The 21,287-nt window shown below is 42.0% G+C and overlaps 1 protein-coding gene and 1 long non-coding RNA gene across 10 annotated transcripts in view; one reads left to right on the forward strand and one right to left on the reverse strand.

The window, feature by feature from the left end:
• The window catches only part of LOC308197069, a 32,329-nt gene extending 24,919 nt beyond the window's left edge, over positions 1–7,410 (reverse strand). The window contains exons 1-2 of the long non-coding RNA XR_013952560.1: positions 5,661–7,410; positions 922–976 (exon numbers count right to left, since the gene is read on the reverse strand). This is a non-coding gene — a long non-coding RNA (uncharacterized lncRNA). The remainder of the gene's footprint in view (positions 1–921; positions 977–5,660) is intronic.
• LOC308197068 (uncharacterized protein) overlaps positions 1–17,560 on the forward strand; it is a 47,260-nt gene extending 29,700 nt beyond the window's left edge. For 8 of the 9 annotated variants that reach the window (XR_013952552.1, XR_013952554.1, XR_013952555.1 and 5 more), the window contains one exon: positions 3,570–4,539. The gene's annotated coding sequence lies outside the window, so the exon portion shown is untranslated. The other variant, XR_013952553.1, reaches the window with a different exon arrangement.
• The last annotated feature ends 3,727 nt before the right edge of the window (positions 17,561–21,287 follow it).

Consider the following 21,287-nt stretch of genomic DNA (forward strand, 5'->3'; position numbering starts at 1 on the left):
TAGCAGTTTTGCTGACAAATGTCTTACACTGATCTACACAGCATGACCTGGGGGACCAACTAGCACAGGGGTGCCTGCTGGTGACTCCCTGGGTCTCTTATGTGCAAGAGAAGGTCTGCAGGGCAGTGAGAAACATTTTTTGAACTTTTCCCAGTATGTAGGCTGTACCACTTCAGAACTGTCAGAACTAAAAACACTAAAGGGAAAAAAACCCTCCCTTTTTATAGCCTACTGTCTCGTTGAAAGTGATTTATGAAATGAAGCTTCCTGCCCACCCAGTGCACAGAACAAATACAGACAGTGCTTTGAAATAACTACAGTACTATGCTATTTTCAGTAATATTTAGCTCAGACTTAGCCAAGAAAGCCCACTAAGCTTAGCAGACAGACATAAAAAGAAACACTCTTTTTGCATTTTTTTGTGTGCGCGCATCTATTTTAGGTTTTACTCCTCTTTTCACCAGTTGTATTGCCAACTATCAGTGTAGCAAAGTCTCAGCTCGGGAAAATGCTTTAAGCCCACTTCTCATTCAAGTAACAGCTCTTGAGCACACACCCAATTTTAAGTACCTTAATAAATATAAGCATGTGCTTGAATTGAAATACTCCTATCTCTTGTAGTGAAACTACTTGAGTTCATTCTCTTGAAGCCGTGGAAAATCTTGTGGTCCATTTGCCTGCGTGATTTGACTGTGTTTAGTGTACGTGTGTTTAGGAAGTACCCTTTCAGTGACTAGCATCACAAGATTTTTACCTGTCAGCTGGCATCAGGAATACAGTTAAGGAGGAAGCTTGAGTTAACACTCTCTTGGCCAATCACCACACTTTCTTTACACCCATTTCTTCTCTATCTGCAAATTGTGAGCTGTTACTTGTTTTCACAATTACATTTAGGAGAAAATAAGATGAAAACTGGCCTACCAGGTAATTTTGAAGGTTTATCAGGTCCATTTATCCTGCGTTTGTCAGTGAGAGCCTAGGGAATAATGTAAAAATCAGATCGAGCATACAGTGATACTTCTTCAAAATACTCTTCCATTTTCCCCAGCAATTTGGAAGTTGAATGATTTCTTAAGCTTGTAAAAAAATATCATCTAATGCCTTTGAATGCATGCAGAACTCAAGCAACCATATTGTCCTTCAGCAGAGATTTCACAGGGCCACAGTCTGACAGAGCATCTCCTTGGCTTGTTTTGAACCTCCCATCTTCATGTTTTGCATTACGCTGCCTGGCTCTTGTGCTATGAGACAGCAGATTACAGTTCCCCTTTTTCTCTGTGCTACCCAGACAGTCACAGTGTTTGTCCTGTCCTCCCAGGTATTTATCTTCCTTACCAGCAGTTCCCCCTTTCCACAGGGAAACTTTCTCACTTGGGTAGTTCTGTTTGCACCAGTGAAGATGCTTGCAGGAGTGAGTCTGGCACAGACCACAGCATTAATCAAAACCAAGAGAGCTGTGCTTTGTTTGGGGCACTGTCTGTAGTGAAGATTTCTGTCTGGTTCTGGATATCTGGATCCTTGTAATTCAGTGTTTTTTGTAACTCTGGGAAAGAGGATCTTCTGCCACTTGGGCTTCTACTCTGCAACTTGTGGGATACACATGCCTTTTGGTTTCAGACTGCTCCATCATTATAGTATCCTCTCACACAAACCCATGAAATATTGATAGAACTTACAAGCTTATATCAAAGTTTCCTACCCTCCCCTTTGCTCCATTTTCTAATTTTCCTGGTTCAACTTGTCTTTGTTACTCTGACCAAGCTCTGGTATCTATCTCACTGATGAAAGAGACGTCAGTGGTGCAAGACTATCTAGAAATCTCATCGTGTTCAAAACACACTAAGAAAGGTCTCTCTTCTTGGTGTTCCCACGCTGTTAACACGTGGTTTTCTTATTGTGGTTTACTTTATAGATCAAAACCATGTGCTGTATTAGGAAATGCTATGGAAGGTCCGTTTCTCATGATAGTTTATCAGATGAGATCCTTTAGAACATACATTAAATATACATCAAACAATATCTGTATTTTATTTCACTATCTCATTTTAAGAGAATGGTAAGAAAGCACCAGCAGTGATAAGGACTTGGACCTTGTGTCTGTGCTCCCATGTATGCAGATGTATTCCCCTACCCAAGTAGATCTCCAAAGAAATCTTATGAAAGGACCTTTTAAAATGAGAAGTAACATGTCTTTTTAGTTTAATGATGTATAACTCAGTTGCATGGTAGTCAGATAAAAAAATGCTGAGACTCCACTAGATATAAAAGTATTATTTAATCTACATCCTACCCATGACAGCACGTCTGCTTATTCTTTCATTGCCAACTAGGGTAAACTTTTTGATTATTTTTTTTAATTTGAAACCCTTTGGGGATATTTGTGTCTTACAGTCCTAAGACCTGAGATAGAATATGTCTTTCAACATTCTAAGAAACAGACTAAAAAATTCAAAAGCAGTAGTTGCATGCTCTGCAGAAGATCCCAGGTGAAATGGAATGTTTCGTTCTCAGCCCAAGAGTTATTAAAAATAGTTCCTTATCAAAGAGTAGGATACTGACTTGCAGACTTTCTGATGCAGCATTACTCAGTCAGGCATGCTGCTCCTTTTATATATCTGTTTTTCTTTCTTCTCCTAATTCAGGAGAGACTTCGACCCAGCACTTTCTGTCATGCATTAGTAACTCTGAAAACATGTTTACTTAAGTACAAAACCACATTAGCTCAGCATTATTGTATGCCTCAAACACATAAATTACAATATATTGTGGGGTGGGAACTTTGATCAAGAAAAGCCCACACTGAATTAACTTGGAGGTGGGCAGGAGGGTTGGAACATTAAATATTCCTTGTCTCCTTTTGCCCTCATCCCTACAATTCTCACTGCCAGTCAGTCTTTCAAATTGCTTGCTATGTCTGCACTGCAGGCTACAAGAAATAAAGCAGTAGCACTCCTAGGAAGATCATGCTATTTCACGGTTCTGACCTCTTTCACTAACATCCACTGCCATACACAAAATCTCAAGTGGCACTTGTAGCAAATTCTCCCTTGTTTTCCCCAACATTTTATCTCTCACCCTAATAGCACTGGGGTTCTGGAATAGTATTTTTCCTTCCCAAAGACGCTTTTCTATATAGAGAGACACCCCCCCAAATGAATAAATAAATGAAAAACCATTACAACCAGTAACTTGTAGCTAAGGTTTTGTTTTGTTTTGTTTTTCTCCAGAGGATCTGTACTACGATTTTTGCCCTATATCAGTATTTCAGGAATCTTGTACAGTAGTAGGTAGAGACCATTGCCAAGGCTGCCACCAGAGGTGCCAAGTGCCTGCATACGTGGTCCAGACTGCTCGAGCTGACCTTCCCTCCTGCTCCTTGCAGGACAGCCTCTGGATGGGAGTAGGTAGGGCTGAGAAACACAAACAGCATGTTTCTTTCATACAGACCCAATACATTTGACCCAGTATGAAATGTCTTGCAGGTTAACAAATCTAGGAAGCATGATTTTTTTTTTCCACCAAGTGATAGAACGATTCTTTTCAAATCCTTTTTTTCTTTTTTCTGGCAGCTCTGTTCGTCCCTTTTTGGAGGACCTGTTGACTGTCATTATATGCTGCACTGAAAGAACTAGTAAGTGGCTGCTCTCAAGTTGATTGCATTGCCATCGATGCTAGAAAGCATGCAAGAAATAGCTTCACTGCCTGGATGTGATTTAAAGATTGAGGAACAAGTATCACTTCCATCGAAGCTGGAAGAAATTTTGCTCCTGATGTAGATGGAAGGAGAAATCAGTTCTCTTGTATTTGAAGTGTGATTTGGTTGATTAGGCAACATTATACGCTGTTAATCATTTAAGTAAAAGATTCTTCTTGTGTCAAGTGTTTGATTTTTTTTATTTAGTATGTTTGTAAGCATAGAATACTAAAGCCATAAAGTTTGAGAAACTTTATACTCAAAGGGAGTAACTTGCTTCTCTATTTATATATATACACCCATACAGAGCATTTCATGATAGTTTGACTCTGATATTAGCATGTTTTCCACATTATTCATCACTTGTTTTTTGCAAGTTAGAACATACTCCAAGCCGTAGGCTGCATCTGGTGCTGTACGTGTTTAAACACCATGTACAATAAGAAATTGATACTGCTGTTGTATGCAACTTTGTGCTTTTAAAGGGTTTGGATCATGTAAATAAGTGATGGGTGTCTTGTCCAGCAGTCCACCCTTGCTGTGAAAATCCTGAAAAAAACAAACAAAAAAACCTTTCCTTCGGTTTAGTCTGTTCTTGTTAAAAAAAAAAAGTGTTTTACAAGAAGCACAAAATCTAGCAATATGGGAAAGCAGAGGGTAAGTATAAGGACTTTCTGTACTAGTGCTCATCAGAGATCACCTGCCTTTCCTTGTTACTTCTGCTCTACAATCTGTAGTTTGATTTCAATAATGTAAGGTACTTTAAGCAATTAAATGTTTTTGACAGTTTAGAGAGATTATCACTAGATAGCCTCAATACGTCCCTAGATGTCACCTAAATTAAAGGTGTCATTTCTCTAGCTCAAGAAGCCTTATTCTCCGTTGGACCCAAAAGTAATGAAAGAACGATGGATTCATTGCAACTCCACAGGGTCAGTGCAACGTACCAGCACATAATGAGTTACAGTGTTTCGGCAGTCCTACAGAATATCAGGTATGGGCATTTGGCAGCCTGCTACCCCATATGCTACTCCACGCCATCATATCTAATGTGAGGGCATCAGCAGGGAGGGAAGGGACAGCTTTTGTACTTGCTTTAACACATTTGTGGTGAAATGTCAAGAAAACATGAAAGTTTTCCTGATGTCCCCCTATGTATTACAAGCTCCACCGAATATACCATGGACTTACACAAGAAGTGAGCTGAAAACATAGCTCAGTTGAAGCCCAAGGAACTTTTTTATTTCAAATAAAGAAAATACTATGTTTGTTATGTGTATGCAAATTAACATTAAAGAAACATATAAGTTCTACAATATCTGCAAGAAACTGTCGAGGCATGTTCAAATATTTCATATGCTACACACTGTATTTCCGTGTTCCTCAAGGCTGTCCTGAGAATTGATAATTATAGTTCATGAGCTAATTCAGAGCAGTTACAGGAATTACAAGTAGTGAAGCTGCCATTAATTTATCTTATTTAATATAACCAAGAAGTAGACAAGGGATTTAAATGGTTCTTTAAGTGCCATGCCACTTTATGACTGTCATGTTGTTATACACATTACAAAAAGGAAAAAAGGAACCAGAGGATTTAAGAAGGAAGTCTGTATTGTTATTTCCAACACTAAAGGTAGCTACCCGTATTTGCTTAGGAGCATTACCTAGTTTACCTTTTCTCAGATCAGAAAGACAACAATTAGTCGATTTATGGTCGTTGCAAATATTACAGCCCACGGAACAAGTGGCCATGACAACTCTTTCTCATTTTTAGAGAAAATTTCAAGACAGTACTGCTGTTGGATTTCTACTTGCTTCTACAGACACCCTTCTCTAAGCCTGCTAATGCATTTGGAATTAATTATTGGTACAGCAATACAGCTCTTTTAATGCACAATTAGATTTCTAGGGTTTAATTGACATCTACAGAAAGCAGCTAGAAGCACAAGTTTATGCAACAACTTACAGTTCACTATGTAGATGATCCATGTTCAGCTCCATCGACAAGAACTTGCCTTGTGCATTCACAGGCTCCCATTACAATATGTAGCTCTAAATCTAAGACGACACACTCCCAGCGATTCATCACAAGAACAGCAGGATTCCCAAATCAGAGCTCAGGTATCACACTTACTATGCATAAACTTACTGAAAGGAGTTTGCCAGAACCAAGTAGAACAGTGTCTGCTGTCAACTGCTGTCAGAGATTACTACTATGAGTCCAGACAGGGCTTTGCTTTGACCTGAAAAGGTACAGGACTAACTGGGCTCACATACAATCTGCTTTGACATTTTTCTCATTAAAGCTAAAAGCATCTTTAGGAGTCCCCTTTGAAACATACAAAAATGCCCCGCTCACATCAGCAGCCCATCAGAGTGCAGTGGACATTGGAGGTCCTCCTTATGGCACATGCACAAGCCTGGCCACATATAAGGTCCATCCACAGTATCTGGGGAGATGCATTCATTGATCACAAAGTTGTCTGGCCCATTTTTGAACCTCTTGATGCTGTATCTCTTCACCTCCCGTGGCAGCAAGTCCTAGAAGTTTGGTAATTGTCTTGCAGTGTAAACTGAGCTGTGGTTTCATAAAGCTGTCAGTGCTGGTTAGCTCTTGGATGTTTTCAGAGCTCAACATTAGGTGAGTAGGCTTTTTTTAATTAAAAAAAAAAAATGTTTCACGACTAAATTCATCCTCCTCCTACCAGGTTCAGGAGCTCCACTACACCTGTTAGGTGTACCTTCACCCCTTCCCTTAATACCTTAATTCCTGTCCTCCTCAGGCACTGGAGGCAGTCTGATCTGCCACCCCTGTTCATTGTGGTTGTGCTACTCCTACCTGCTCCAGGCTTTCCATGGCTTGCTGGACATCAGAGACATCTTAGTATCAAGCCTAAAGCAGAAGCCCTGATCCTGGCAGCTTCTTACCAAGGGACACCTCCACAGCCATCCCACATTGCCAACGGCCAGCTTGTTGTCCCCTGCCCCAATTATCCCCTGCCATAAAGCCCTCCTCCCTGCCAATCCCTCAAAACAAACTGACACAAAAAAGCCCCCAGAGTGCTGATAATCACCCTTTTATTCTCTCCTGGGTTCAAGGCCATCCCACCCTCTCATGGGATGAACGCATCAGGTGCCACAGCCTCCACTCCCTGATGAAATAATCAGAGCAAACTCAGCTGCACCCTGCAAAGTCCCATGTGCTCACCTGGCCCATGGCCAGAGCCACCTGCGCTTCTCACACATCCCACGCTCCCAGCACCCTGTGTTTAGTGACTCTTCTTGTACCCTTGGAAACTCAATTTGCTGTGCCTCTGTCTGCCTGCATTGCATGAAAGCCGTGCAGTTGTGTCCTTTGTGGAGTTAATCTATAAAATCCCTTCCGTTTCCACTACTTGGGCCCCTACAGTGCACCTAGCTTTTCCTGGGGGGTCTGGCTGTGGCACATGAGCAGGCACAGCCCAGGCTGTGGCAGCCATGGTGGGACACCAGTGCCCTCCTTCATTCCCCACATAACACCCTGGGCAATATTTATCAGCAGATGCTGTTGAGTCACAAGGACCTCTACTAAGACAAATCACTGATGATAAGTAGTCACATTCCATTGGCTGTCACATTCACTTGATGCTTGCTGATTTTTTTTTTTAATATCTTTTAATAAAATGTAAGCCAAACAAGAGCTTCACATCACTGCCTCTGCAACCGTGTGTTTGCATCACAGGCTGACGAGGTGACCATCAGTTCATGGTGCCTGCACACACGTGAGGCCACCGACCCGCTGAGAACAAAGGGTAGACAGAGCTGACATGAACACATGCCTGTCTTCTCTGACATAGACTTTTCTTCTATCTGATGGCTTTCATATCATCTTGAAAAGAGCAGATGAGGCTAGAGAAGCTGTCAAGTGATCTCAGCTTGCTTAGCACCTTTCAGACACTTGCTTGACTGATAATACACAATGCCTTGGGCTAATCAATACAGATGCAGGTGCTAGTCCCCACCTTTTTCCTGAATTTCCTTGTCTCTGAACTCTATGTATTTATATAGGCTATACACACTATGCTAAGATTGAGCTGTAGTGTGCCAGGACTGCAAACCTGCTGTGAATTTGAGCAGCACCTGCTTGACACCTGGTCAGAGTGATAGACCAGAGCCTTAAGTACAATAGGGAAAAAAAAAAATAGCTCCTAGAAAGACGTGGTGCTAAAAGAAAATCAAGAGAAAGATCAAATAAAGTGCAGACTCCAAATGCTCTCTCTGTTAAGGTCCACCCGTCTCACCCTATTTCATTCTAGCAGTGCCATCAGTAAATTTTCGCTTTGCAAATACAGCTGTAGCAGGTTTGTTTAACAACTGCACAGCTTTGGGCAGCAGCTCCATCACTGAACACTGCCGGGTATTATACAGATGGAGAGACCACAGATGCCTTACCCCAAATATTTACAGCCTGGCGGACAGATCTGTGCCACTAAACATACTGAAGAGAGCTGGCATGGTAGCGGAAGCACTTGTCATTTCTCTGCCTGGTCACGTGTGTGTCTGGAGATCTCTTCCCTACTCCAACACGGACCCAACCCAGGGACTCGCTGTAGGACTTGCTGCTGACCCTGCAGACCAGGTCCCCCAGCTGCTGCACGTGCTCTGCTGCCTCTTCCTCCAGTCCCACACCAGTGTCCACACCTCCTTGCTGTGGCATTCTACCTTAAGACAATTATTTTCTTCTGTTTCTTTATCTTACATCCTAGGGAATAAATCTATTATAGTTCCTTGTTTGCTGCTGAGATAAGGAGCTGCGGAGAGCTGTGCTCTGGAAGAAGACTCTGTAGGGGAAAAAAGGTAAATTAGGACCAAGCTATTGAATATGCACTGTCACACTGTATATGGTTGTAAACTTGGCTTTCCAAGACCAAGTCAATCTGATTAAGCACGTTATGCCATGAAAGAGTCATAAAGGTGCTTTTTTTCAAGTAGCAGCTCAACGTCATATAGTGAGGCCCATTTCTTGATGTTATTAATGTCTTTATTGTATTATATATAGCATATGTCATCTACAACTTTTTTATGGTCTCAGAATATGGATTGTAGAATGCACCCTAAAACTGCATACGCCCGTAGGCTCATAGAAAATTTTAGGTGCAAATGTAAGCTCAAAGCAGACTCCACTTCTTGTCCAGCAGCATCCTAAGGTTCTTGTCAGCAGAGCTGCTTCCCAGCTTGTCCTAGCCTTTGCACACTTCGGCATCATACAGAAATTGCCAACTCCTGGACCTAGACACCCAATACATACTAAAGTCAAACTACACGAAAGGCACTGCTCTTCTCTCATTCAGCTAATACATGGCAGCAGAGAGAAGATGTAAGAATGTTGGTTCTGCATGTTCAGTTTGACCTGAATATTTTTTATTACCTTTTTCAGTATAAGCAATAAACAATATCCCACATCCTAGAAGAATGTGGTTCCTTTCCAGCAATATTTTGTATTCTGGAAGTATGATGGTAGGCCTTTGAAAATTGGTTTTATGCTATTATAGGTCCACATGGGAAAGAGCAAATCCAACATGAGATTTCTACTTGAAGAAATAGAAATGTCTTAACACTTCTCCAAGGTGAGATACTCTCAAATGTTGTGCTCATCGTTTGTAAAGTCAAGTACTTAATAACTGGGAAATTGTGGAATGATAGGATGGGAACAGCATATTCATGTAGCCTGGTGAATATGTTTCAGTTCTGTCCTTTGCAAGATGGACTGGGGTCACAGAACAGTTGAGGTGGGCAGGGACTGCTGGAGACCACCTCATGAACTCTCGCTGCTCAAGCAGGGCCACCTGTGCTGCCCAGGACCATGTCCAGACGGCTTTTGAGTATCTCTAAGATGCCACAACATCTCTGGACAACCTGTGCCAATGCTTAGTCACCCTCACAAGTAAAGAAGTGTTTCCTGATGTTCAGAGGGAACCTCCTGTGTTTCAGTCTGTCCCCACTGCCTCTTTTCCTGGCACTGGGCACCACTGAGAAGAGCCTGGCTCACATTTCCATTCACTTCACTGTCTGCTCATTCAGCCCATGCTGCAACAACATGTTGATGAGGATTCTGTGGGAGACAGTATTGAAAGCCTTATTGAAGTGAAGGCAGACTATAAATATCCACTGCTCTTCCCTTGTTTATCAAGCCAGTCATTTAATCAGAGAAGGAGTCTACTGGTTTTGCCTGGAATGGAGTTAATTTTCTTCATAGTAGCTCATATGGTGCTATGTTTTGGATTTGTGACCAGAACAGGCCACAACAGAGCAGGTACAATTCTGAAGGGACTGTGCCTCATGGATAAGACCACACCAGAGGAGGTACACCACAGGCAGGCCTACATCCCAGCAGGTACACCAAAAAGGGACTGCATCCTGTAGATAATACCATGCCAAACCAGGGCAAAGGGAGGAGTTCAATGTTCAAGCCTATGGCCAGGTCCAAAGGGATAAGGTGTGAAGATTTTCATGTCTATCCCTATAAACTGCAGTAACCCATGGTTGAATTGCATGTTATAGGAAGTAGTATATCAGGAATGTCTCACCACCAGCCAGGCTAGGCAAGGATAGGACTTATTTGCAAAGTAAAATCCTATAACCTGGCCCAAAGGGACTGTAGTGGATGGATATACCATTAAATTATTGTAATGTGTGATCTGAGTTGCTTGTTACAGGAAGTAGTGTAGCAGGAAATGCTTGAAACAACAGAGGGCAAGTCTCACAAGAAGCCATGGAAGTGCAGCAGTGACCCAGCCTGAGCTGGCTTTGGTGCCCAGTAACTCCACACCACACACTGCCTCCCCTGTCCTGAGTGACCACCATAACAGATAGACCCCATTGATGGACTCAATGGGTATTTTATGGCCATGTTGCAGGCACGTAGGCTAAGGGAATGATATCTGTGTTTATATCAAAGGTGGGAAGGTGGGTGGTGGTTAATAAGGATGTATTGGATAGTGTGTGACCTAAGCATTATGTAAATGGTATGGAATAAGGGGTAGAGATTGTACTGGCTTTGGCTGGGCTGGAGCTCATTTTATTCATAAAAACTTGTATGGTGTTATGCACTGGATTTGTGACCAAAACAGCGTCAATAATATGCCAGTGTTTCAGCTGTTGCTAGACAGTGCTTACATGGCACCAAGACCTGTTTATCATGCTGCCCAGCCAAATACATACTCATTTATACACATATAGAGAAAGAACTTTTATTTATAAAAATGTGTCTAATTCTGAACACTTAAATCTAACATAATTATCATTTTGCCTTTCTGATCTCCTCTGAGAGTTTGTTCTCAGGACTTGTTTTGAGACAATAAGCTGAATTAAGATATGCAGGAGTCAGTTTGTCTCACCTCCCTCAAGAAATGATCTTGGTGACCTCTAGTCTTTCCTATTTTCTATGTACATGTAGTAACAACAGTAAGACAGTGGACTTCCCTGTTCATTTTGATTGTATTTATGTAAGTATATTCTTTACTACTGCTGTATTTTTCTGCCTGGATGCATGAGGGTGTTTTAGCTTAATACAGGCACAGTAGCTGGACAAGGGATGTATCAAAAAGATATCTGATTTACAAACAGGGTTTTAACCCTGTTTTCCAGGGGAAAGAAGAACATAAATACTCCCTGAGAATGTCAAAAAGAGCTGAAGCTTCTGCTTTCGGGAGGGGTTTGCAATGGGACTGGCTCATGACCCCTCCCAGCATCAGACATACAACTCTTGGGGCCCCTCATACAAAAATCTTTTGGAAAGACCTTGTGTGGGTGGCATTGCACTGTATTTATAGTGGGCAGCTCCCAGCTGTCTAACCAAGTGGGTAGCACTGGTTTCGAGCTCAGAGCATGCCCTTTGGTGACCACTGCTGAAATAATTAATGATCTTTTGAACTGTCACACAAACCCAATTAGAAGTTGCTCATCTGGACTGCTGTAGCCCATTTCCTGGGGCCTTGGCCCAGCAAGCGGTGACACCTGATTGTTCACTACCACTATCTCGTTCCTGGTGGGTACAGCTCACAACCTTAACTTTAATATACTAAAGGGTTAAATAGCGTTAGGGCTGCTGAGTCCATTAAGTCTCTGACTGAGCAAAGCACTTAAGTAAGCACGCACTTAGCTAGTTTGGTTATCCTGGACAATCCTTACTTACCCAAACAATTCCTCAGCAAAGGGAATAAGCCAGGGTTCAAAACCTTTTCCCATTTGCAGGAAGAGCATTAAATGATTTCACTTAAGCTTTCACTGATGTGACTCTGTACCCACCTTTATAAATACCTCCAAACAATGAAATAATGGAAATAGGTTGAAAGGTTTGAGATAAGCTTGTCTTAGTCTTTGGGATTCAGGGGCTGTGTTGGGATAAATCCCTTTGAATATGTACATCTAGAAAACGTGCAAATAGCCATGATCACAGGCTTGTCTTCAAAGTCAGGGAAGGGTTTTGTTCCCCCCTCCAGAGGAGAAGTTAATGAGAATCCCTTCCCCAGGTCGGGTGGACAGTGCTAGGTGGTGCCCAAGGAGGTTATTGGGTCTGGGGCTGCCCCCACACAAAAGCTTGGTCTCTTCTCAAAGATCGTGATCCTCTGCTGGACAATTCCTGGGCTTCAGGGTCTTACAAGTGGCATTTCTTGCTGACTTGAAGCCTCCCTGTCTAGGATAATGCCACCACAATCCGACCACTCACCATGACTGTAAGCCACCATTGCCTTTGCAGTGCTGTTTTGTGAGTCCCTCACATTGGCAGTGACTTCAGTCACTCCTGAGTAAAGAGGGATCTCTCCTTTTTTATCTTCTAAAGTACAGGGTGTTTTCTAAATGGTTTGAAGGTGCAACTCCAACTCCTTTGTACCATTCTTGGTCAAACGTAAAATCACATGACCTGACATTTGACACATTTGTGTCCTGACACATTTCTCCTTGTCAGCAGCAGGCATCAAATATTTGAGAACATGCTCTAAGCTGGACAGAAGCAATACAGCACTCTAATGCTGGCCCTTCAGTTGTCCTCAAGTGGTAAAGCCTTGCCCTTTACCAATGTTGCTGAATTTTTTTAGTGTATGGATAGGGAGAAATACTTAAATGCTTATACTTGTAATGTTTTAAAGAGACACTGTAAAAACATCTCAACAGAAATTCATTATTCTGTATCTTTATGGTCTGATTCCCTTTTACTTACTAATTGCATTTGTAATTCAGGTCTTCAAGTGTGCTTCTGAAGTCATTCCAGCATCAGACATGGGACAACAGGGAATAGGTCACAGCCTGTAAAGCAAAGCTTGGGTTGACAGCTCTATACCAGGCTGACAGCTGCTTTTATCTTGGGAATTGGCAAACCATGGATACTGCAATTTCCCCTACCCCAGGGCCTGCGAAACAAATTCTCTGTCTCTTTAATTCCGGTATGTCTCTAAACAGTATGTTTGTGGACATGACCTGCAAGTTACAAACCACATTCAGACCTTTGGCATGGACTTCAGCAAAGACTAATTCTACGTTCTCCAGCTCTTAATTTAGCTCCTTTTCTAATAGCATTTATAACTTCATAAAGGAGGATAATTAGTTCAGAGACTAAACCATTTGCTGATAATCTGATGCTGTCAAAATGAGAATAGCTCTCCAGGAACTGATCTGGTCAAGTGATTTGACCGAGGCTCCACAACTTATGAGAGGATAGGATGGATGGTGGTGGACCCCATGCCACATCTTAATTCTCCTTGCAGCCTTTGACTTTGTGTAGTGCGAACATTATCATAGAGGACTTTTCTGTCCAGCTGCTGACATCCTTATCATGTATTGATGGTGCCCTGGAAATTAAGGGAGTTGTTTCTGTTTAGCCAAAAACTTCATTCTTGGCCAACACCATATGGAAGGCTTCTACAAAGTGTCCCACTTTCTGCATTTTTCCTCTGCCTTTGACAAAAGGGAGGTTTTGAGTTACGTTATCCTCAGTGACTAGCCCCTGTGCCCAGGAGACCCAGGAAAAACGAAATAACACTGTGGTTTGGAAATTCCATGCCAACAACCTTTCATGAGTTAACCCTTCATACTCAGACTTCTAAAATCCAACACTGACTAAACTCTTTGATAGATTTTCTTCTAAGCCTGTTTCCTATAAAGCAAAGAAAATGACTGATGAGGTTGAGAGGAATGTCAAGTGTATTAAATCAAGTTTACTCACCAAAGTCTTGTGGGTCCTAGTTACCATTTTGCAACATACAGAGATAAGAAAATTATTGTTAAAGGCAGAACCAAAACCATGAGGCCACATTTAGCCCAGAACATGGTCTCCCCTCCAATATCGTTAGCAAGAACCAGCAGGTTTTAACACCGGGGGTTAAAATGGCAAGAGCCAAACCAAAACGTTAACTCCAGTCCTGCCTTCAAAACATATGTTCCAGCTGGGGAAGTCCATAGCATGTTGGGGAAGCCAAAGGCATGCTGCAGAGCGGAGGGATCACTGAAGAACGGGAGGTAGCAGAAAGCTGAAATAGTAGGGTGCCATTTATTGATATTTAGAAGAGAAATGTGCCCTGTCCACTGTTCGGAGCAGCCCAGCTTGCTGTGCTTTACAGATGGTATGGGGAACATGTCCTGCCTCCAGACCAAGGCTGTGGAGTCAGCGCAGGAAAATACTGCCCAGGGTTCCTGCTTACAGAGAGTAATGTGTCAGGGCATTACAGGTAATTTTGTGGGTTTGGAATTTGCTTTTCACAGTAGCCACTTGAGGAGGAAGTATCAACAATTCTGTCTCTTTTTAATATAGTCATAATTATATGTACTTTAAGGTCCTTTACAGGGTCAGAGTAGTATCTGGGGACTTTGCACGTGTGAGACTCATCCTCCTTGGTGTTTATTTAATGAATTCTTGTAAGAGACCATTTTTTGGTTCTTAAGATGTCCGGGTGCTTATGCACAGATCTTCATAAATTCTTTTGTTTTGCTATTGGTATTGTAAGCAAAATAAATGTGTGTGTGTAACCTGCAGATATTTTGGGAGTTCCTGCATTCAGTAGTCCCATACATCTCCGGATGTCATTTATGAAAACCAGATGTTCTTTATATCATTATGCCTTGTATCAATGTCTATTTAAAGTTAAACTGAGAGCAACTGAAGCCAAAGAGGCATGCTTTGATTTAAATAAATCAAAGCATATTACAGTCATAGCAATTAATAATCCAAGACTGGACCAAACATGAAGAGTAGGAGAAATCTATTTGGACAGGATAGTTTTTTGTTTCTTGCTACTTTTCTAAAATTTATTAGAAGCAACAAGTCTTTGATTAAACTAGATCAACCTCCACCAAAATCCCCTGGCAACAATAGGTATTAAGAGGCTCAATCCTGGCAGCCTGAGCAAACAGCACGTATAAATCAAGGCTGGGGGGTTAATTACAATGGTCCTTTATTTATGACAGGTCATAGAAAGCACCTCTTCACTTGAGTCTTTCTCAGCACTAAACGCAAAAGCTCCTGCTAATGACACAAGGTCTTGAGCTGTAGTTCCGTTACTTGTATCATATATGGGGCAGAGATAGTAATGAACCATGACAAGTAATCATAGCTGTGGGAGAGGGGCCTTGGGTTATAAGACAAACTTAAAGTTGTACAGGAGCAGCTAAAGCAATGTCTGGGTTAATTGCTGTTAAAGTTGGGTTGGATTTTGTGTGCCTCCAACCGGGGGTCATCTTGTTTTCTCCAGCAGAGAGAAACCACAGAACCAGCTGCGGTATCAGCAACTGATCTGACCAAATGTTGTTGTCTGAAGAGGCACCACGGGAATGCCAAAACTTGTCTGTCTTCAGAAACATAGGTTTTGGGAAATGATGAAAGAGTGTCCTGTGGAGGGGGCTTGTTCTACTAAGACACTAGGGATGCACCGGAGAAGGAAGTTACTGATGGGAAACAGCAAAAAATTAATCTTTATGCTTAAAAATCAGGGTGGGGGGTGAGGGTGTTCACTGAACCTGGCATGTCTTTCTGCTCTTGCTATAGTGGAGGAAGATGCACATCATGTTTCTAAGGGAGAAACGTTTTCTTATTGCAAAGCTGTAACAGGTGTTGTTTTTTCTTAAACTCTGCAACTCAAGAATGAACATTTCTCTTTCCTATTTTGGAACTAGGAATGTATGTATGTACATACATACATATAAATATAAACTGTCTCCAGTGATGTGGAAGAAAGGTACAATGACACCACTGATGTTTTATTGGCACGTTTGAAGGCTGGCTAAGGAAACACGTTATGTTCTCTGCTGCCTGCACACAAGAAGACCAGCATGCAGGGAGATGTGTGGAGGCATTAGGCTACAGGCTCTTCACATTTTCTACAGCACATTTCTATATTCCTTTGCCTTTCTGCCAGCTCTCACCCAATCTGCTCATTATGAACATGGGAAAAAGAAGTACATTTTGTTTGTTTCCAGAGTGGAGGGCTTAATCGGAAAATGGTCTCAAAGAAGCTGGGATGGTGTCATATTTGTGAAAGCACTATTAGAAAGAAAGAAAAGAAAAAAAAGAAAAAAAAGGAAGAAAAAAAAACACTGTGGTCAGAACTTTTTTTTTCCCCAGCCAAAATGTACTTTTGAATGCATCCAAACAACGTATAGCAATTGAAAGAGCCAGAATAACATGGTGTTTTTTCCCCCCACTTTTTTTTTTTTAATGCTTCAATTTTTGTCTAAAAAGGACCTTTCTACCTGATGCCAGCTCCAAGGACATGCTGTCATCTTGGCTAACAGGAATCTTTGTTCCCCCATCTCCTTTAGCAACCACTCTTTGCTCTTCTGCAACACTGAAATCACTGGAAACACGAACCATTAGGTAAAGTGTTGGTAAGGCTTATATATAAGCACTCATTTTACCCGTTCCCTTCCAAAAGCAGTAATTAAAATGATCAAAGGAAGTGCAGCTGCAGTCGGCTTACTGTAAGTCGGATGCCAAACCTGAGGCATGTCTTAATTTTCCCTGTAGCACTGGGATGTCAGTGCTGTCCACACTGCCCTGTGCTGTACCAGGGATTTCAGCCTGGGAAGCCAACAGCAACTTTTCTCCTCTTTTCAGCGGACACGGGGGTCTGGTACCTATTATCTTCCAAAGAAAGGGCACAGGTTTCTGCAAGCAGCTGGAGCTCCAATCAGCACCAAGATCACAGCACACGATGTAACTGGTCAGATCAGTAAGACAAATAAGTTTGAAGAGGAAAAGGAACAAAATGCTCCCACCCTCTCTCTGGCTTAATTGCTTTCTGCTCCCATCGACAGGCAAAAACATGAAGCGAGGCGAACGGAGACGCTTCATGCAAGGGGATGTAGCCCCATCTAAGCCGGGAGATGATATATTGCTTGCAGAACTAACTGTGAAAACAGCGGCGCCTAAATAAAGATGTGAATCATCCCCCCGTCTCACAACTGGAGCAGCTTCCCTTCTGAAGAAATGTGGCAAATCCTTTGATTGCAAGCCTTGCACAGAAATACGTGGGTACCTGTTACCCCAGCCCCCATCGGAGTGCCTGCTGCCCTGCAGGGCTGCAGGATGGGGCCATCTCCACCACCGAATCAGCGTGACTATGATCCTCGGTCCAGTTCTGATGCGTTCCAGACCCTGAAGGGGCTGGTGATTTGGGCGTGACATTTGCCTCAATGAATGGCTGATGCTGGGATCTGCCACTGGTTAGGGATAGGTTTTAGAGCCCCTCCAGTTGCCTTCAGGGCTTGCGATGCTGCCTGTCAAACCTGGGGAAGTATTGATGGAAAACCAATGGGGCTAACTAAGCTGGTCATGCCTGAACCCAGGGATCTTGATGCATTTTCACTTTTTCCGGGGAGATGTTGAGTAAAAAAATGCACCCGTAAAAAGCTTAGCAAGCCTATTTATTTTCTCCATAAATTCATTTTCTTTGTCTTTGTGTGATGCAGCTCTCAGGCATGTGGACTTATTTTAATTTAACTGGAATATTTGGGAGTTGAAAACAGATAGTGAAGGATAGTGACTGCTCCCCACAGCTACAATCCACTCAGTCACACTAACACACCAAAAGCAAAATGGGGTTAGCTTTGCGTTTCACTTAAATCATGAAAAGCAGGGGGGAGGGAGGGGGGGAAGGGGGAAAAGAGGGAAAAAAAACTAGAGAATGCATGAAGTGAAAAACAGGCAGACAGATACTTTAGAAAGTGTGGGGGGAAACTATATATACATAAGTCAATAAATAGAGCACCTATTTGTGCTGCTGTGAACTCTGTGAGGTGTTCTGCTTTCCCTGAAGTAGAAAAATATGTTTGTTTTTTTGTAAACTGTGTACCTTGGATGAAAACAATATGATTTCAAATGGTGGTGAAATACACTTTTTTGCCCTAAATTAGCAAGCGAACTCAGTGAACCTGAAGCAGACTTTGCCAAATTCACAAAACCTCAAACACCGCAGAGTTTGCCCACCCCTAACCTTAGCCCCAGGACAGCGTGAAGGGCGTCTTTGAACGTCGAACCACGAGCCCGGGACCTGGGCAGGGCATTAGAAATATTAATGTTTACTGAGGCTGTGAGAGAGACATAATACGTGGAAGCTGTTGGCATCACCCAATACAAAGCTCTGGACTTTCAAAAAAATAGCCTGAAATGTTGGCTGAGCATTGACTGTGTTCTCCAGCTCTGGAAGCGTGAAGATCCTCAAAGCCCAGCAGAAGCAGGCTTTAAGTCTGGTGCTATAAATCACCTACAAAAGAGGGAAATCAAGACCTTAGCAATAAACATGTAAAATCAGTCGCACCATGACCCAAGCTGATAGAAAATTAAAGATACTACAAGTAGTTCAGCTTGGAGGTCTCAGAAATCCTATAACGGCACTGCCTCCTGTCTTTGAGGACAGTACATCACATGAGAAACAGCTGAAGCAATAGCCTGGAAGAAATTAGAAGCTGCTTCTGGCTGTTTGAAACATGTTAACTGGCACTGCCCATGACTCCCAGTTTCATTTTGCCCTCACAAAGTCACTACACATTCACCGGACAGGAGACCAAGGATTTGGCAGCTGAGAACTGCGGCTAGGAGAGTCCTGAGAGCTTGACAGCAGCTACTCTGTGGTCTTTATTTAAAAGTCAATCAAAGATAAAATTCAGAAAAAATAAACTGCTGCAGCAAAGCCATGAAGTTTAAGGAATAGTGCCCCAAAGAGGTATAAGGGCCGAGTCAGTCTTTCAAGACTTTCTTAACTCACCATGCATGAAAACATGATTTTACCAAGAAGTTGTGTTTGCCTTCAAAGTCTTTCCAAAGCATGGTAGACCATGGATGCTTAACATTTTGCTCCAGCATTAACATTAAGAAAAATGTATACTGGTTTATTCGTGACAGGCAATGGAAAGTAAGCCAGGCCAAAAAAGCCAGTATTGTCCCGAGCGTGGCATGTTTTGTCCCCTCTCACTAACCTTGTGGTTTCCAAACTGCTACCTGTGGTTGCATCTTCTTGTTCCCATTAAAGAGCTGGAAAATCCCAGCACTTGAAACTCTGTCCATATTTATCCTCATGCAAATAATGCAAAATAACATAGGGTCCACATAGGAGAAAGAGTCTTCAAAGACGTGAGTCTACTTAAGTGATGCCAGAGAGCTAAAGGATCAGGGACCACCTGGAGGAGGAGGCAGAGAAGCAAACAGCCATGGATTGTTGTAACTTGATGGCATGGGTGAGTAAATTTGCAGAATGATGGCTCGCATCTCTGTTAAATGCTGCCTGTATGGTGGAGGGAGTGTAAGCATGGTGTAACAGTTAAGGCAAATGAGCACAGGAGAAATTTAATAAAAGTGACTCCATTTTTTTGGCAAGTTATTTTTTGCAGCAATGAAATGCATGCTCTACAGTTACAGGCTCATTGACTTCTTTTATCACAAGTAATACAGGCAAAGCTGAGCCTGAGTCTATTTTTTTTCCTTTTTTTTTTTTTTCAATCGCTATTTCCAGGGGAAAAAGAAATATGAGCTGAGCTGAGGTATCACTCCTAGAGCAAGGGAATGCATTATTTTTTTCCAAGTCATTTACTGTGGTTTTGACATATGCATATTATCCTGTTGAAATGAGTGCACTCTAGAGTACTAAGGCAAAATGGGAAGCACATCAGAAAATTTATCAGAAGGCTTTGTAGGAGAGGTAGACAGTGGACTGATTTTTCATATAGCCTGGATGCAGTTTAATAAATATCAGGATATCCAGGGGGTTTGGGATAGCTAACAATGATAGAGATATCTTAATACTAAGTCATTCAGATGGTAGAATGAAATTCTCTTTCCTTGTTAGATTGTTAGAGATAACCTAAAAATCCTGAAGGAAAGTGATGCCCCCCTTAATAGACATAAGCCTTTTGCTAATTTTTTTGAGGGCTTTCCTCTCAAAACTGCAAAAGCACATCTTACATGGTGTTGGTTTTAAAAATAATATTTAAAAAAAAAAAAGACAAGGAGAAGTGTGTATTAATTCTCATTTGGCTTTGCTTAAACCTGTAAACAGAAGAAAGATATTGCTAGGGCCACTTTTCAAGCTGCTCCCAGCTTTCTCAGTGGAAAGGACCAAATTTTGGTGTGTGTTGTCAAATACCCAACAATTTGTTATAATAAAAACTCTACAGTTTGGGTGCTGCATCCAGCAGAGCTAACACAATGCAAGGTGTGTTCGTACCAGCCACCCTTGACAAGTTGTAGGGTTTTATGAAGGAAATCCAGCAGGACAGAGCAGTGGGCACTCAGAAAGACCAGCATTTTCTCTGTCAGGCTGATTTTCCTAGGTTCCCCATAGAGTCAATGATGCCAAGAGAGAAGAAATGATGACAGAAATCCTTTCCCTGCAGCACATCTGGTTGTAGCTAGACTGCTTTATAATATATGATAGTGGTATTGCAAAATGATGTGCTTTCCCATATGGTTCCAAATTAAAACAAACAAACAAACAAACAAATGAACAAAAAACTCTGCTTACATAAAACTGCTTCCTTTCTTAATTTATCTCCAGAGCTTGGATATGGTCTGCACAGGAGATAATTAAAAGCATGTTTTGCACAAGCCCTGATGCTGTGCAACTCATTCCCTTGGCCTAAGACTAATTAAGGAGGGGTTATTTGTTATTATTATTATTGTTATTTGCAGTACAAACCACGCCTGTTGTACAAATTGCAACTTTTCCTGGAAAGCCAGGGCAGGCTGACAAACTGCTTCCTCGTCTTGCATTGCTGGCAGCAGGAGGCAGAGAGCAGATCTTCTCTGGCACATGGTGAGGTGACGTGATCCAAAGCCCACTGGTGTCTGAGCAATAGATTAAAGCGGACACTCAAGCTTATTTTAATACACTTTTATTAAGGTTTGCAGTTTGCTGTTCGCTTTGCTTCCCGCACAGGGTTTTCAGTGAAGTATCACTGACCAAAGATGGCAGTGTCTCATGTCCTATAAGCAGCAGCTTTTCTCTTTAACACGCCGTATTTTCCCTTGCCACCCAGCTTCGGTGTAATGAAGCTGATGTGTTTTTAATTAATTAGTTTTAATCTCTGCATTAGAACATATAACCATATATTTCAAGTTACATGTAAAATT

This window comes from Anser brachyrhynchus (genome assembly GCF_964034855.1).
Source record: "Anser brachyrhynchus genome assembly, chromosome: 6".
Taxonomy (NCBI): Eukaryota; Metazoa; Chordata; class Aves; order Anseriformes; family Anatidae; genus Anser; species Anser brachyrhynchus.